The sequence below is a fragment of the Giraffa tippelskirchi genome, chromosome 12 (genome assembly GCF_054371585.1).
Source record: "Giraffa tippelskirchi isolate mGirTip1 chromosome 12, T2T-mGirTip1v1.2.pri, whole genome shotgun sequence".
Taxonomy (NCBI): Eukaryota; Metazoa; Chordata; class Mammalia; order Artiodactyla; family Giraffidae; genus Giraffa; species Giraffa tippelskirchi.
The window spans coordinates 97,021,560-97,037,997 of NC_137286.1; the positions used below are offsets into that span (position 1 = coordinate 97,021,560).

The 16,438-nt window shown below is 37.1% G+C and overlaps 1 protein-coding gene and 1 long non-coding RNA gene across 8 annotated transcripts in view; both read right to left on the reverse strand.

Moving 5' to 3' along the window:
• The window catches only part of NBEA (neurobeachin), a 650,396-nt gene that overhangs the window by 189,096 nt on the left and 444,862 nt on the right, over nt 1-16,438 (reverse strand). The window lies entirely within an intron of this gene.
• LOC145530448 (uncharacterized) lies at nt 1,041-5,963 on the reverse strand. Its single transcript, XR_014071779.1, has 2 exons — nt 5,670-5,963; nt 1,041-4,031 (listed from the first exon to the last, which is right to left on the reverse strand). It is a non-coding gene; the product is annotated as an uncharacterized LOC145530448 (long non-coding RNA).

Below are 16,438 nucleotides of genomic sequence, written 5' to 3' on the forward strand. Positions count from 1 at the left end.
ATTGGGTTATCACCTTTTTATTGTTGTTCTAGGTGTTCTTCGTGTTTTCTGGACACGAGTTCCTTACTTGAGATGTGACTTGCAGATATGTTCTCCCATTCTGTGAGTTGTTTTTTCAAGTTCTTGATAATGTCCTTTAAAGCACTCCAGTTTTAAATTTTCATGAAATCTGATTTAACGTGTTTTTTTTTTTTCTTTCATGACTTGTGCCTTTGGTATGTATCTAAAAAATTATTGCCTTACGCAAGATCAGTGATGCAGTGGTAAACAACCCGCCTGGCAATGCAAGAGATGCAGGAGACAAGGGTTTGATCCTGGGTTGGGAAAGCCCCATGGAGGAGGAAATGGCAGCCCACTCCAGTATTCTTGCCTATAAAATTCCACGGACAGAGGGGCCTGGCAGGCTGTAGTCCATAGAGTTGCATGCGACTGAACATGCACATATGTAAGGTCATAAAAACTTATGCCTATGTTTTCTTCTAAGAGTTTATAGTTTTAACTCTTACGTTTAGGTCTTTGATCCATTTTGAGTTCATTTTTTATATAGTGGAACATAGAGGTCCAACCTTATTCTTTTGCATGTGGATATTCAGTTGTCACAGAACCAATTGTAATAAGGACTGTTTCCCCATTAAATTGTCATGGTACATAGGTTAAAAATCAACTGAAGATAAATGTAAGGATCTGTTTTTGAACTTTCAGTTTTATTCCATTGATTTATGTGACTTTTATGCCAGTACAGTACCACACTATTTTGATTACTTTGTAGTAAGTTTTCAAATGGGGAAGTATAAATTCTTCAATTTTGTTCTTTTTAAAGATTATTTTGCCTACTACAGAGGTCTTATATTTTTATATGAATTTTAGGACGAGATTGTCAGTTTCGATAAGGTCAGCTGAGATTTTGATGGAAATTATGTTATAGATTGATTTGGGATGTATGGCCATGTTAACAAAATTATTAAATGTTCCAATCTATGAATATAGGATATCTGTCCATTTACTTAAGTTTTAAATTTCTTTCAATAATATTTTATGGGTTTTGGTGTATAAATTTATTGGGTTTTTTGTTAAATTTTGTAAGTATTCTGTATGACATTATTTTAAACATACTTGTTTTCTTAATTTCCTTTCAGGATTATTCATTGCCAGAATATAGAAATGTAGTTAATTGTTTAATATATTTACATCGTATAACCTTGGTTCATATGCTTTGTAATTCTAGTACAAATTCTTTGTAATTTTTTTAAAAAAATTCTTTAGGATTTTCTACATATAAGAACATGTTATTTGTGAACAGAGATAGTTTTATCTCTTCCTTCCCAGTCTGGATGCCTTTTATTTCTTTTTCTTGCCTAATTGCCCTGGCTAGTACCACTGATACAATGTTGTGTGGAAGTGGCAAGAGCAGACATCACTGTTTTTCCTCTTTGAGGAGAAAGCATTCAGTTGTTCATGATTTAGTGTGGTTTTAACCGTGGGTTTTTAGTAATGGATAGTAACGGATTTGCGACTTCGCTTTCACTTTTCCCTTTCACGCACTGGAGAAGGAAATGGCAACCCACTCCAGTATTCTTGCCTGGAGAATCCCAGGGACGGCGGAGCCTGGTGGCCTGCCGTCTGTGGGGTCGCACAGAGTCGGACACGACTGAAGCGACTTAGCAGCAGCAGATATGGTAGAGAAAGAACAAAGGGCAGGAGAGGAGTCAGCCGCTAGGATGTCAAGTGTTTGAAATTATATGTGACTCAAGTCAACGACAGAAACAAAGGAAGAAATGAGAGATGGTGATCCTCAAAAAAAGCTTTTGACTTCAACTTGAGAGGAAGATGGTACAATAACATGGGGAGGACAGGGGCATCAATTTGGAAAATACCTCCCAGGACGTAGAAAATGACGATGATGAATTAATAGAGGTCAGGACTGGAGGTACAGATTTGTGACGCATCTCCACAGAAATGATGGTTCAAGCTCTACAACCACAAGGCGAGATGAAGTGAAACAGCATCCAACCGACCCCTGAGCAACATGGAGGTTAGGCGTGCCAACCCCTAGCACAGTCAAACAGCTATGTTTTCACTCTCCACAAACTTAACAACTAATAGCCTGCTGCTGTCCAGAAGCCTTACTAATAACATAAACAGTCAATTGACACATATTCTGTATGACCTATGTTTTATATATTACATTCTTAAGATAAAATAAGAGAAAATAAATTGTTATTAAGAAAATCATAAGGCAGAGAAAACAACTTATAGTATATAAATGTATTAATTGGAAAAAAAAATTCATGTATAAATGGACCCACATACCTCAAATCTCTGTTGTTCAACGGTGAACTGTACTTATATTTGGCAACATAACCTTGACAGGAGAAGCAGCTAAACCGTATACTCATATTTGGGAAGTTAGAGAAGAAAGACAGATGGGAGTCAATGGTGAAAAATCAGTGGGATAAGAAGCAAGACAGGATATGAATGCAGGCAGTGGACAGAGCAGAACAGTTATGTTCATCGATACTGAAGTCACAAGGAATGGTTTCAGGACCTAGCCCCAGCCAGAGGACCTCAAATAACTATTCTAAGCTTTACTTTTCTTATGTTTAAAATAAGACTGCAGTACCTACCCCTCAGAGCATTTATCACCACCTGACATGTTACAGATTTGTTTCCTTGCTTATAGGTTTGTTAACTTGGTTTCTCCCCACTAGAACTGCAAGCTTCATTGTCCAGTCTTGATTGTTTTCAGCTCTTTAGAAGGTGAGACATGCTTCTTGGGGCCATAGGAGAAATCCTACTCAACCATGTGCAGCACATACCAAGTTTTTAGCAGGGACTTGCACAGAATAAGCATTCAATAGCTGACATTATTCTTTTTGTCAAGAGAAGAAAATTTCCAAAAGGAGGAGAAGGTCAACGGTGTCAAGAAATCAGTAAGATTTGTGAATTAACAGGTTGCGATACTTTTTTCCCCTTAGCATTATTACAAACATAACATTCAGCAGAATTAAATGATAGTCTCTGATGATTCTATCCCTCTTTCCATTTTTTTCCCCTTGACTGATATCTTCTTTCCTTCTTCCCTTCCTTTATTTAAGCAGATATTTATTGAGCACTCATTATTAGATGAGCACTGTTTTAGATTCTGGATATGGTAGCAATGAAGAGACAAAATCCTTACCCTCATTACAGTTTAGATTTAAATTGGGGTGGGGGAGAGACATTAATCAAGATAAATAAGTAAAAGCATATGTTAGTCGTAAGTAGTAGGAAAAAGAAGGCACAGAAGGGAACAGAGAGTATGGGGGAGAGTATGTTGCCATTTTAGGTTAAATATCTGAAAAGCCTGAGGGAAAAAGGCACGCAGATCCCGGGAGACAAGTTCCACAGAGGAGCCAGCACATGCCTGGTCCCCATGCGAGTGGCTGCCAGGGTGCTTGGTGACATTAACAGGTGATAACATCAGAAATAGAAGTGGATGAAACAGGGTGGAAAGGAGCTGACTGAAGGACCAGTAGGTCATTTTAAGGATTTTGCGTTTTACTCTAAAATGGTAAGCCATTAGGGAATTCTGCACTTAAGGATGTCATGAGCTGACTTTATTTTTCATGGATCTTTTGGCCATATCAATAAAAGAGTGGAAGGGGATAGCAGGACTGGGATAAGGAAGGACGCCAGGATGCCTTTGGTGTAACTAACAGTACACCTCAGAGATGATGGTGACTGAGCAGGACTGAAGCTATAAAGCTGGTGAGAAGACTGGTTCTAGTAAGATTCGCTGATGCCACTGGGTGTGCAATACAAAAGCATGACAGGAGTCAAGATGGCAGCTAAGATGTTGGCCTAACTAACTGGGAAAAAGGAGTTACACTTAGTAGGGCACAGATGGGGCTTCCCTGATGGCTCCAACAGTAAAGAATCCACCTGTAAAGTGGGAGACCTGGGTTCGATCCCTGGGTTGGGAAGATCCCCTGGAGGCAACCCACTCCAGTATTCCTGCCTGGAGAATCCCCATGGACAGAGGAGCTTGGTGGCTACAGTCCATGGGGTCCCAAAGAGTTGGACACAACTGAGTGACTAAGCACAGTTAGCACAGGGCACAGATGACGGCAGGAGGGACAGGATGGAGTTGATGAACAGTGGCTCAGTTTGACTATGTTATGTTTGAAACGTATCCTGCAAGTGTGAGAAGATGCGGGGGAAACAGCTGGATGAATGGGTTTGAAGTTGAGGGGAGAGATCTTGGCTGAAGCTATACGTTTGGGAGTCATCAATGTATTTTACAGGGGAATACAGCATGAGTAATCATCAGACGACCATTATATCTACTACTGTGGGCAAGAATCCCTTAGAAGAAATGGAGTAGCCCTCATAGTCAACAAGAGTCCAAAAATGCAGTACTTGGGTATAATCTCAAAAATGACAGAATGATCTCTGTTCGTTTCCAAGGTAAACCATTCGGTATCACAGTTATCCAAGTCTATGCCCCAACCAGTAATCTGAAGAAGCTGAAGTCGAATGGTTCTATGAAGACCTACAAGACCTTCTAGAACTAACACCAAAAAAAGATGTCCTTTTCATCACAGGGGACTGGAATGCAAAAGTAGGAACTCAAGAGATACCTGGAGTAACAGGGAAGTTTGGCCTTGGAGAACAAAATGAAGCAGGGCAAAGGCTAAGAGTTTTGCCAAGAGAATGCACTGATCATAGCAAACACCCTCTTCCAACAACACAAGAGATGTCTCTACACATGGACATCACCAGATGGTCAATACCGAAATCAAACTGATTATATTCTTTGCAGCCAAAGATGGAGAAGCTCTATACAGTCAGCAAAAACAAGACCAGGAGCAGACTGTGGCTCAGATCATGAACTCCTTATTGAGAAATTCAGACTTAAATTGAAGAAAGTAAGCAAAACTGCTAGACCATTCAGGTATGACCTAAATCCCTTAGCATTATACAGAGGAGAAGTGACAAATAGATTCAAGGGATTTGACCTGATAGATAGAGTGCCTGAAGAACTATGGACAGAGGTTCGTAACACTGTACAGGAGGTGGTGACAAGAACCATCCCCAAGTAGAAGAAATGCAAAAAGGCAAAATGGTTGTCTGAGGAGGCCTTACAAACAGCTGAGAAAAGAAGAGACACTAAAGGCAAGAACAAAAGGAAAGATCTATCCATCTGAATGCAGAGTTCCAAAGAATAGTAAGGAGAGATAAGAAAGCCTTCCTAAAAGATCAGTGCAAAGAAATAGAGGAAAACAATAGAATGGGAAAGACTAGAGATCCCTTCAAGATAATTAAAGATACCAAGGGAACATTTCATGCATAGATGGGTACAATAAAGGACAGAAATGGTATGGACCTAACAGAAGCAGAAGGTATCAAGAAAAGGTGGCAATAATATACAGAATAACTATATAAAAAAGATCTTCATAACCCAGATAACTTTTCCTTGGAAGAAAAGCTGTGCCAAACCTGAAGAGTGTAACAAAAAGCAGAGACATTACTTTGCCAACAAGGTCTGTCTAGACAAAGCTATGCTTTTGCCAATAGTCATGTATGGATATGAGTTCAGTTGCTCAGTTGTGTCCGACTCTTTGCGACCCCATGGACTGCAGCACTCCAGACTTCCCTGTCCATTACTAACTCCCAGAGCCTGCTCAAACAAACGTCCATTGAGTCGGTGATGCCATCCAACCATCTCATCCTCTGTCGTCTACTTCTCCTCCTGCCTTCAATCTTTCCCAGCATCAGGGTCTTTTCCAGTGAGTCAGTTCTTTACATCAGGTGGTCAAAGTATTGGAGTTTCAGCATCAGTCCTTCCAATGAATATTCAAGACTGATTTCCTTCAGGATGGACTGGTTGGATCTCCTTGCAGTCCAAGGGACTCTCAAGAGTCTTTTCCAACACCACAGTTTAAAAGCCACCAGGGAAGCATGGATGTGAGAGTTGGACCATAAAGAAAGCTGAGCACCGAAGAATCGATGCTTTTGAACTGTGGTGTTGGAGAAGACTCTTGAGAGTCCCTTGGACTGCAAGGAGATCCAACCAGTCCATCCTGAAGGAAATCAGTCCTGAATATTCATTGGAAGGACTGATGCTGAGGCTGAAACGCCAATACTTTGGCCACCTGATTCAAAGAACTGACTCATTTGAAAAGACATTGATGCTGGGAAAGATTGAAGGCAGGAGGAAAAGGGAATAACAGAGGATGAGATGGTTGGATGGCATCACCGACTCAATGGACATGAGTTTGAGCAAGCTCCAGCAGTTGGTGATGGATAGGGAAGCCTGGTGTGCTGCAGTCAATGGAGTCACAAAGAGTTGGACACGACTGAGTGACTGAACTGAACCGAGTCATCCACTCATTCAGTTATGATGGAGTGTGTGCTGTATGCTATCAAAACAACCATGGAAATCAACCAATTCTTCCATCAGAAGCACAGGACAGATGATATTCATTTAATAATTCATTTAACAAATATTCACCCAAGCAGTATGCTAGATAAGCTCAGGGATCTAGAGACAAAATGAGTTGGGTTTGAACCCCAGCTCTACAGTTACTATTTGTACTTGGGTAAAAAGGTTAAAAATAGTCTAAGCTTTTTATACGCATCAATTATTTTAATCTATGCCCCAAATCTATAATGTAGATATCATTATCCCTATTTACCAGTGAGAGAACAAGTTTAGGGTAAGTTTAAAGGATTAAAACGATGACTAAGAAAGTAGGATCTAGGCAGAACTTAGCACAGTCTTAGTATAATAAAAGTATAATACTCAAGTGTAGTCCTCAAGTATAATAAAAACTCAATAATAACTAAGTTTATCAACTCATTCTTTATCTGTTTTATTTATTTATTTATTTATTTTTGGCCATGACATGTGGCTTGTGGGATCTTAGTTTCCTGACCAGGGATCAAAGCTGGTCCCAGTGAAAGCACTGAGTCCTAATCACTGGATACCAGGGAATTCCCACTTTGTCTCTTTTTAAGTACTTCAAAAAAAAAATGTTCTCGAAGCCCAATAAGTAACAATGATCTACAACTTTGCCCTTCAAGGTTCTAAAACATGCTGTTTGAATGTTTAACTCACTTTTTGGCAGACAGTTATAAATGAGGAAGTGTAATGCCCAAGGTCAAGGCATACAGTTAAGACTAGCATTTATAAGTGGCAGCACTAAATATCTTGTAATGAGATTCAAGGACTCTCCAACTGGTTTCTAGCTCAATACTCAGGTAGTAGAGCGGGTATTTTAGGTATTTCAGTGCATCTAATCAAGTGGTACTTGCCTTTAAGGCATTTATTATCTGGGCTCTACAGTACAGTGAGTATTAAATACTGAGATAAATAGATAAAACTAATAATTCTTAACAGCAAATTCTGCTATTGTTTCTAGAAAACAGGAGAATGAATAGGACATAAGCTACAAAAATGACCTACCTGAAGAGACTTCAGTGTCGTATTTACTGAGTGTAAGGCTTTAATAAAGTTGTAGCTTTCCTGTGTTGGCAACTGTGTCTGTCCTCATTCTAGTATGCCCTCAGTAAGCTACCAGAACTTAACCTGCACAACAGAAGTGCCACTCATTGAAACAGTTATAACAGGAAAGGAAAGCAAGTTGATGGGATTTAAACTGTTACAGGCCACTGAATCACTGACTACTTGGTGAGGGCATGTAGAGAAATGTCATTCTCAACAATGCTGGTACAGTGAAGCCATATTAATGAAACAGTTTTGAAACATGAAGGCTATTCATAAGGATTTTTTACAATCTTCTGATTTCCTTGGGAAATTTAATCTAGACAGAGGAATCTTCCATTAACGATTTTCCATTATTTTACTTGTGGGTTATATTTCCCAGTGGTACATTTTATTAAGAGGCTCTTATCACTTGATGTTTTCAATCCTATTATCTACTCATGGGCACCATAACTATATTGAGATTCAAATAAACAAAAGACGGCCAAGAAATGACATTCTACTCAACGCTAGGGACTAACAATATAAACTTTTACTCTGAAACATGTTTCTTAGCATTTAAAATGCATGATTTATTTTTAACGTCCATCAAGTAAACAAAAATAGCTGTATCAACACAATGCTAGGAAAACATGAGTGGTATAGGTTATGACTTGGAGAATTTTTGTGGAATCAGACAAGAGCCTGAGAATAAATCATTTAGAGAGTTAGCTGTGTTCCGGGCTTCATTAGCCCTAATTATCCCCCAAATATGCTCAGCAGAATGCACTTGGGTCAGCTGGGACTGACACACAATAGAGTAGGCAACTTATAAACTCCTCAAAGCATGAAAGAGTCCATAAAACAACTGCTTGTGCATTTAGATCATGTGATAACACCTTACTGCATAAGCCACCAGATGAAACAGATGGGGCAGCTCTGCACTTTAGAATGTCTCTTTTGTAAAAGCATGGGACTTCCTTATTCTCCATTTGAGACACAAACTGCAAGAAAGCTAAATCTGAGGCAGGCAGGCTTTGCATTTTATTGTCTAGATGTCACAGCAATAATAAGTAAAGTATTAATAAAATATCCTCATTTAGGAAAAAAAAGTTGGCAAACAAAAATCTCTGCCTACGCTTAGAGAAATTCAAGACTTTAACACAGTCACCAAAAAAATTAATATATATGTATTTTTAAACAATTCACAGTAAAGACACATGAGAAATTTGCAGATACCATTTGTAGACAAAAAATTTGCTGACAAAGCAAAATTGATAAATATGTCAAAATATATAAAGTACACATTTTACATAAATGGGGGTTATTGGCTATATATTTTGACAAGGGCACGAAAAACAAGTATTAGAATTTCAAGTGTCTGGCAAAAGAAGTAAACAAACAAAAACTATCAAAAGGCTGTGGACTGTGTAATCTATTGATTTAATCTATCTAAAAATCTTATTAAGTAGATAAGCATCTTAGTATACCTACGCTGAGCAAAAACAGTATGTTCATTATAACTAAATTCTGCTTTGCTATGAATGTTCTATATGTAGCCTAGGACAAATTTTAGGAAAGAACTGTTATGCTTGTTAATTTGTATTTAAAATAATAACACAAATTTATTGTAAGTCAAACCATGGGAAAAAGAGCTAAAAATAGTGAGATAAAATGAGCTGGATAAATGAAAAGAACTCATGAACTCAGGACCCACCTTGAGCTTAAACAAATGAGATATTTGTTGACACATATCTTGGCAACTGTAACAGAGTTATGGCTGCTGCTGCTGCTGCTAAGTTGCATCAGTCGTGTCCGACTCCGTGCTACCCCATAGACGGCAGTCTACCAGGCTCCACCATCCCTGGGATTCTCCAGGCAAGAACACTGGAGTGGGTTGCCATTTCCTTCTCCAATGCATGAAAGTGAAAAGTGAAAGTGAAATCGCTCAGTCGTGTCTGACTGGAGGTTCCCCCAAAAAGGGTATAACGGCCTTGTTTCACTTAACAGAGGTCTTTCTCTACTCTCTATTCACCAGTCCACTCCAGGCGTAATGAATTCTAGGCTCCACACTTGATGTACAAGAATGGCTTCTGAGTGACGAGGTGCTGTAGATATGATGCCTGAAAGGCCAGAGTGTATTCAATTTGATACCCTAAATTCTGAGTTTAATGGACTTATTTCCATTAAAGGGGCAAGACCATATAGAAGGCATCAAAAGGTAAAAGTGTCAAAGAGACACTTTTGGTTCAATATTAGGAACAGCATTCTAACAATCAGAACTGTATGTAAGTGCAACTATCCATCTGAGGAGATAATGAATTTCTCACCAACAGGGGTAAAAACAGGCTGGATGAGCATTTCTCAGGAATGTCATAGAGAAGATCCAGACAGTTAATGAGGAGGCTTGCATTGTGTTCTCCTCTAATGTTCTCTCCTGCTCTCATATAAAATGCCTCCTTATGAGGTGGAATTAGTTTCTAACTCCTAGCTCTAATTGCTTGGTGTGTCTATGTGTGTGTTAGTCACTCAGTCGTGTCTGACTGTTTGTGATCCCATGTAGCCGCCAGGCTCCTTTGCCCATAGAATTCTCCAGGATTCTATTCTGGAGTGGTTTGCCATTCGCTTCTCCAGGGGATCTTCCCAACCCAGGGACTGAACTCAGGTTTCCTGCACTGCAGACAGATTCTTTACTGCAATGCCATGTCTGAGCCACCAGGCAAGCCCCTTAAATCTTAGTTGTTGTTGCTTGGTACATTTTAATAAAATGATCACTGTAAAATTTAAAATTTACTATATACTAGTATATATAGTTCTTATATACAGTGGAATACTTAAAACGTATTAAGCATTAATACTGACTAGTAATTATAAGTAACTCTATAACTACAATACAGATATACCACTTATAACATCAGATATATCACTGATAAAAATCCTGTAGTATCTATACTAATGAAAAGCTTTTATTGAGGACTAAAAACAGTCTGTATTCAGATAGCTTTCTTGGAAATGATTGCATTTAAATTCATGATAAAAGGAGTTTTCAATATGTCTTGAACTGAAAGATGTACAATATTGTGGCTTATATAACTCATTGATGTCACAGAGTAAAACCATATGTATAATAATAGTATACAGATACTTTACTTAAGTAATTGTGGAAGACTTGTTTCTCCTCGTCATTTTTATAAAGATATATCCCATTAAACTTAGGTTGGACAATGAAGTGGTTCTTAGGTGAATTAGTCCAATTTGATATTTATTAGATAGTCTATGTATATTTCCTAAGTAGTTTCCCCCTATGGAATAGATTGATATAATATCATAAAATGAAAATCTGTAACATAAAAAGGGTCTCAATATTAACTTAATTAAAAACCTCCTAAAAAGAATGCAATCTTTAAAATTCATCAATCATATTCTTAATGTAAATGTAAGTCTGCAGTTTCTCTTCAGAATAATACTTACATCCTAGTTGTTGTTTAGTGCTAAGTTGAGTCCAACTGTTTTGTGACCCCATGGACTGTAGCCCACCAGGATCCTCTGTCCATGGGATTTCCCAGGAAAGAATACTGGAGTGGGTTGCCATTTCCTTCTCCAGGGGATCTTCCTGACCCTGGGACTGAACCTGCGTCTCCTGCATTGGCAGGAGGATTCTTTACAACTGAGCCACCTGGGAAGCTCCTTATACCCTTATTGTTGTTGTTGTTCAGTCACTAAGTCATGTCTGACTTTTTTGTGGCCTCACGAACAGCACCACTCCAGATTCCTCTGTCCTCCACCATCTCCCGGAGTTTACTCAAGTTCACGTCCATTAAGTCGGTGATGCTATCCTAGCTCAGTTCAGTTCAGTCACTCAGTTGTGTCCGACTCTTTGCGATCCCATGAATCATAGCATGCCAGGCCTCCCTGTCCATCACCAGCTCCCGGAGTTTACCCAAACTCTTGTCCATTGAGTTGGTGATGCCATCCAACCATCTCATCCTCTGTCGTCCCCTTCTCCTTCTGCCCTCACTCTTTCCCAGCATCAGGGTCTTTTCAAATGAGTCAGCTCTTCACATCCGGTGGCCAAAGTACTGGAGTTTCAGCTTCAACATCAGTCCTTCCAACGAACACTCAGGACTGATGTCCTTTAGGATGCTAACATTATCTCTGGGTATAGACAGGATATACATGTATGCATTCGTGCATACATAGTTACATATATATATGTATGTATATATATATGCTAAGTGCTAAGTTGCTTCAGTCATGTCCGACTCTGTGCAATCCTACTGTGGCCTGCCAGGCTCCTCTGTCCATGGGATTTCCCAGGCAAGAATACTAGAGTGGGTTGCCATTTCCTACTCCAGGGAATCTTCCCAACCCAGGGATTGAACCCATGTCTCGAGCCTCCTGCATTGGCAGACAGATTCTTTACACCTAATGCCACCTGGGAAGGATATATACACACACACACACACACACACACACACACACACACACACACACACACAATATACAGTCTAGATACTATAGTGCCAAGAGCAGTCACAATCAGACAGACCTAGTTCTATAAATACTTTTATGACCCTTGGTAAGACACTTAATCTTTCTAGACCTCAGTCTCTTTATTTGTAAATGGGAACTAATACTTGTTGTGAAGATTAAAGGAAATTAAACGTTCATTAAGTAGTAGTCCCTAGTCCTTATCACCTATCTCTCAAATCACTGAATTATTTTAAGTATCAGATGAATAAATGCATATAAAAGTCTTTAATAAATTGAAAAGAATGTTGCAACTGTAAAGTATTATTGCATTTAACAGGCAACTTACCCCCTGCACTACATTATGGTTAATGGTATTCATTAATATTTTCAGCATGTAATAGATGCATTGTAATATAATAACAAATTTCTGTAGCACAAATCAGTAACTTAGAAGAAAAGATAAAGTTTGAAAACAGAGAAAACAATCATTAGTAACAAATATTCTCTGTCATTTTGTAATAATCCATAAAATTTTAGAAAAATAATATATCATTTATCTGCAATGGGCTGGGCCTGTACATATAACAGGAGAACAGAGGCTTTACCATGCAGGTAAAGAAAAGGAAAACAAAAATTTTCCCTCAAAATTTCACTAGCCTATTTTGTAGTCCAAACAATCTGGATAATTTTGCCAACAATTCACACTACTTGAGTTACATTCAGGGTTGATGCTCTAGTGTGGTTGTGAAGTATATCTTGCCTAGACTTTCTGATTTAAGAATATCAGAGCCATTCAAGGGTAAAGCAACATAAATTATATAAAAATTGGAACATTTTCTTAAAAAGTGAGCTCGTGTAATTTGATAATGTTCTGACTTTTTAGTTTTAAAGATACAGATACTGAAACTATCCCAGCTGATAATTTCATTCTGGCATGAGTTTAAAAGGTTAAGTTACTCTCTGAAGAAAGGTAATCTGGTTGCCTTTCATGGCAGCCTGCAAGCTCTGCAATCTGCATAGAGAGGGGCATTTGTCATCATTAGCTGAGCTGTGACAGCTGGCACCCAGGGTGTCCCAGAATCAAGGGGTGGCAGAGACACTCTTGGTTTAGGTTGCCATTAAGTGTAGCAGGTTTCTTGAGGATCAAGTATGTTTTATGAAAAGCTTTGTGATGTAACTAACAACAGTGAGCATATTTGGATTTTCCATAACATGGATAATACAATGATAGCACATAATTAGCAGGTTGCCTCTAGACAAGATGCCAGATTACAGGATGAATAAACATCTACTGCCTGCCACTTAGAGGGGGAGAATTGTTTTCAGCACCCAAATAGCTCCACCAGAGTGTTTTTTTTTTAAGGCTACATTAAGGTGATCAATTGATTAAGTATATTTAAGGAAACAGACTAAAGATAGAAAGGATACTTAACAGACGTGTTTTAAATGTGGTTGTAAACAATGCATAATGTCTTAGGAGTGAGCTCAAGTATACACACTCAATATACTACATAACCTTTTGATAATATGAATATGAAAACTAAAATCATTTGCACAGATGATGTCCTCCAACTGTTGGAGGTATGTACAGTTGATAAATCATATTTTAAAATATTCCTCAGCAAAAGTTTAAAATCAGAATCTTTTTTCCAAATGCGTGCTACTAGCCACAGGTCTGAAACAGTTGTGGTTAATATACCTAGAAAATAGTTTTCAAATTTTAACATTTTATAAGCATGTTTGCTTCATACAGTGCAAAACATATGAAGCAAAAGAAAGTTTATGTTAAGAAATAGGTTGATCAGATCTTTGAAAAATAAGAAGGCTACAATCCTTTCAAAAAATCAATGCTTGGAAACATAATCAATAACACTAGGTTTTATATTATTCTGTAAACTAGTTTTCTACAAATAAAACTAATTTTTGTGTTAATGTAAAATCTATGCAAATGCATGCAGTCATTTATCAGGACAGCTGACAAGCATTCCATATTGGAGGGGGAAATGAAACCGCCTCGAGAATAGAGGCAATTAATTATTTCTGTATTTTTTCTTCTTCTGTCTTGAGGCACAAAAGTTATCCATCCAGTTAAAACAGCAAATGAAATAAAGAGATTTTTTTTTTTATTTAAACACATATGGCTTTTGCCTGCAATACTGATCACCACAAGGTCTACAGATGCCCGTGGCTAAATTGTACACTGGCAGATGCACACAGGGGAAAACTGTGGTAATGCAGCGTGGAGAGCAAAACAAATGAAGAACTGAATTTGCTAGTAAAAGGGGGAGACAAACCAAAAACAAAAACAACAACAAAAAAGCCCCCGAAACCCTCAAATCAAAAACCCCACATTTTTCCTCCCAGTGAGTTATTCGTTTATCAAATACAGGTTCATGTTGCCAAAAAAAAAAATGTGACCTTGGTCCATTGCAAAAAAGTGAAAACAGTTTTAAGTAAGTGAAGGCGTTTTTCTCTATACACATACAGATGATGTATGTGAGGGACTGAATAATATATTTTTATTTATATAGACAGGATGACTAGTAATGTTTAAACTTCTCAATTTCACAATTAAAAGCATATGACATTCAAAACTGCCACAGTATATATGACTGGATAAATACTGTTGGACCCTTTAGTTATTATTACTTAAAAATCCATTTAGCTGCAATCTCCTAAGGTATTATTGAAAACTATAGGGGTTATTACAGAATAATCTTGCGGATGTGATATTAAATCCTGGTGGCGACAAGAATCCTATATTTAGTGGCTGTTTCCTTTTAACAGGTTAACACAAAAATGTATAGAAGCCAATTCAATCTTTTACTATCTGAAACACTGTGTGTGTGTGTGTGTGTGTGTGTGTGTGTGTGTATGCAGCCTGCATGCACAGGCTATTTGGCAAACTATAAAAAGAGCATACTTCCTAAAAATGGTTTAAGATTATTAAGAAAGCAATAACTTATTTCTTAATAGGCCTGTAAGCATGAGTAACATTAAAATTCCTATTGTAATTGCCAAATTAAAATAGAAAACAGAAACCATTTAAATAATTTTATATCTTGGGGGCACAAAGAGAAGACTAGTTGTACTATTCCAAGTTGTAAAAGAGCAAAATACTTGAGAGGGCATCATTATTAATGAAGATGTTGGTACTATTACAATTTCAGAATTCTTTGTTTGGAATATTTATAACTATTTAAATTTAAATGACAATGTATATTTATACAAAATTAGGATTCGAAGCATATGTTCCAAGAATATGTATATATCAATTAATATTAGCTCTAATAAACTCTGGCATCATCCCCCACCATCAAGGGAGGCTTAATTTACTGAAAATGTAAGGTAATACACAATGCAAATGCTGAGAGATTTATTTCTCCAAAGACATAAAGCTAGTAATATTACAAATATTGCTAACCTACATGAGGAACTTGATATGCATTTTGATGTGTAAACTGTAAACTATACTCATAAATCTAATATATATATTCATGTGAGCATAACAAATATTACCAGTACCTCTGAAAATGAATCCTTTACTAACCATTTAATGTCACATAGTAAAATTAAACAACTTTCATGTAAAATAAAAACTGTTAACCTATTGCCTGTGTATCTCAAATAGCATTTTATATTTTGGGTCTATTTTGGGCTCTCTGATTAAAACTGGTCTTAAAATAGAATCATGATTAAGATAATAAGTTCTAGGGGAATAACTAAAGGTATTTATAGTCTAACGTTTTTTGATATAAAACTAAAACACCCAGACACTTATAAATGAATCACAAAATTTACGAATAAAAAAAAATTAAGGGCATGAGGCAACTTCTTGTGTCCATGGAAATGTTCTATGTGCCAGATGTTATACAACTCTATACATTTGTCAGAACTCATAGACTGGAACGTTCATATTGAAAAAGCATAGACCAGAACAGTGTGTATGCAAAATATACATAATAAACCTGACTTTCATAATAAAAATGATTTCCCATAAAAATAAAATAATAATGCCTATAACTTTTTCAAGTAAGTTCACAAGTTTTTATCAGAGACACTATGTCTTATAAACTCTTTATGCTCTTCATGCTTTTGATTCGATTTAGATGTTTAGATAAAACAAACATTGATATTAAAAAGTAGTAATAACTTATTAGTATTTTTGACTTGACATTTTTGACAAATCATATGGAAAAATTGTGCTTTCATGAAAATAGTACACAGAGTATTAAATAATAGTAACACTACAGATAGGTATACTAAAATGTATATTACTAACATCATGAAAGCAATTACACAGAAGTGGAAATTAAATATTATTTAGGTGCTCTACTCTCAGAAAATAGTTATAATCTATATCAGTATGTAAAGTTATCCAAGAAATAGCTATTTATAAACTGATTTCCTTTTTTTGCTATAAAATATTTATTTAATTGGATATAATATATGTGACAAAAGGTGATAGGTTTTATTAATGTAATTATTCTTTTAAATTAT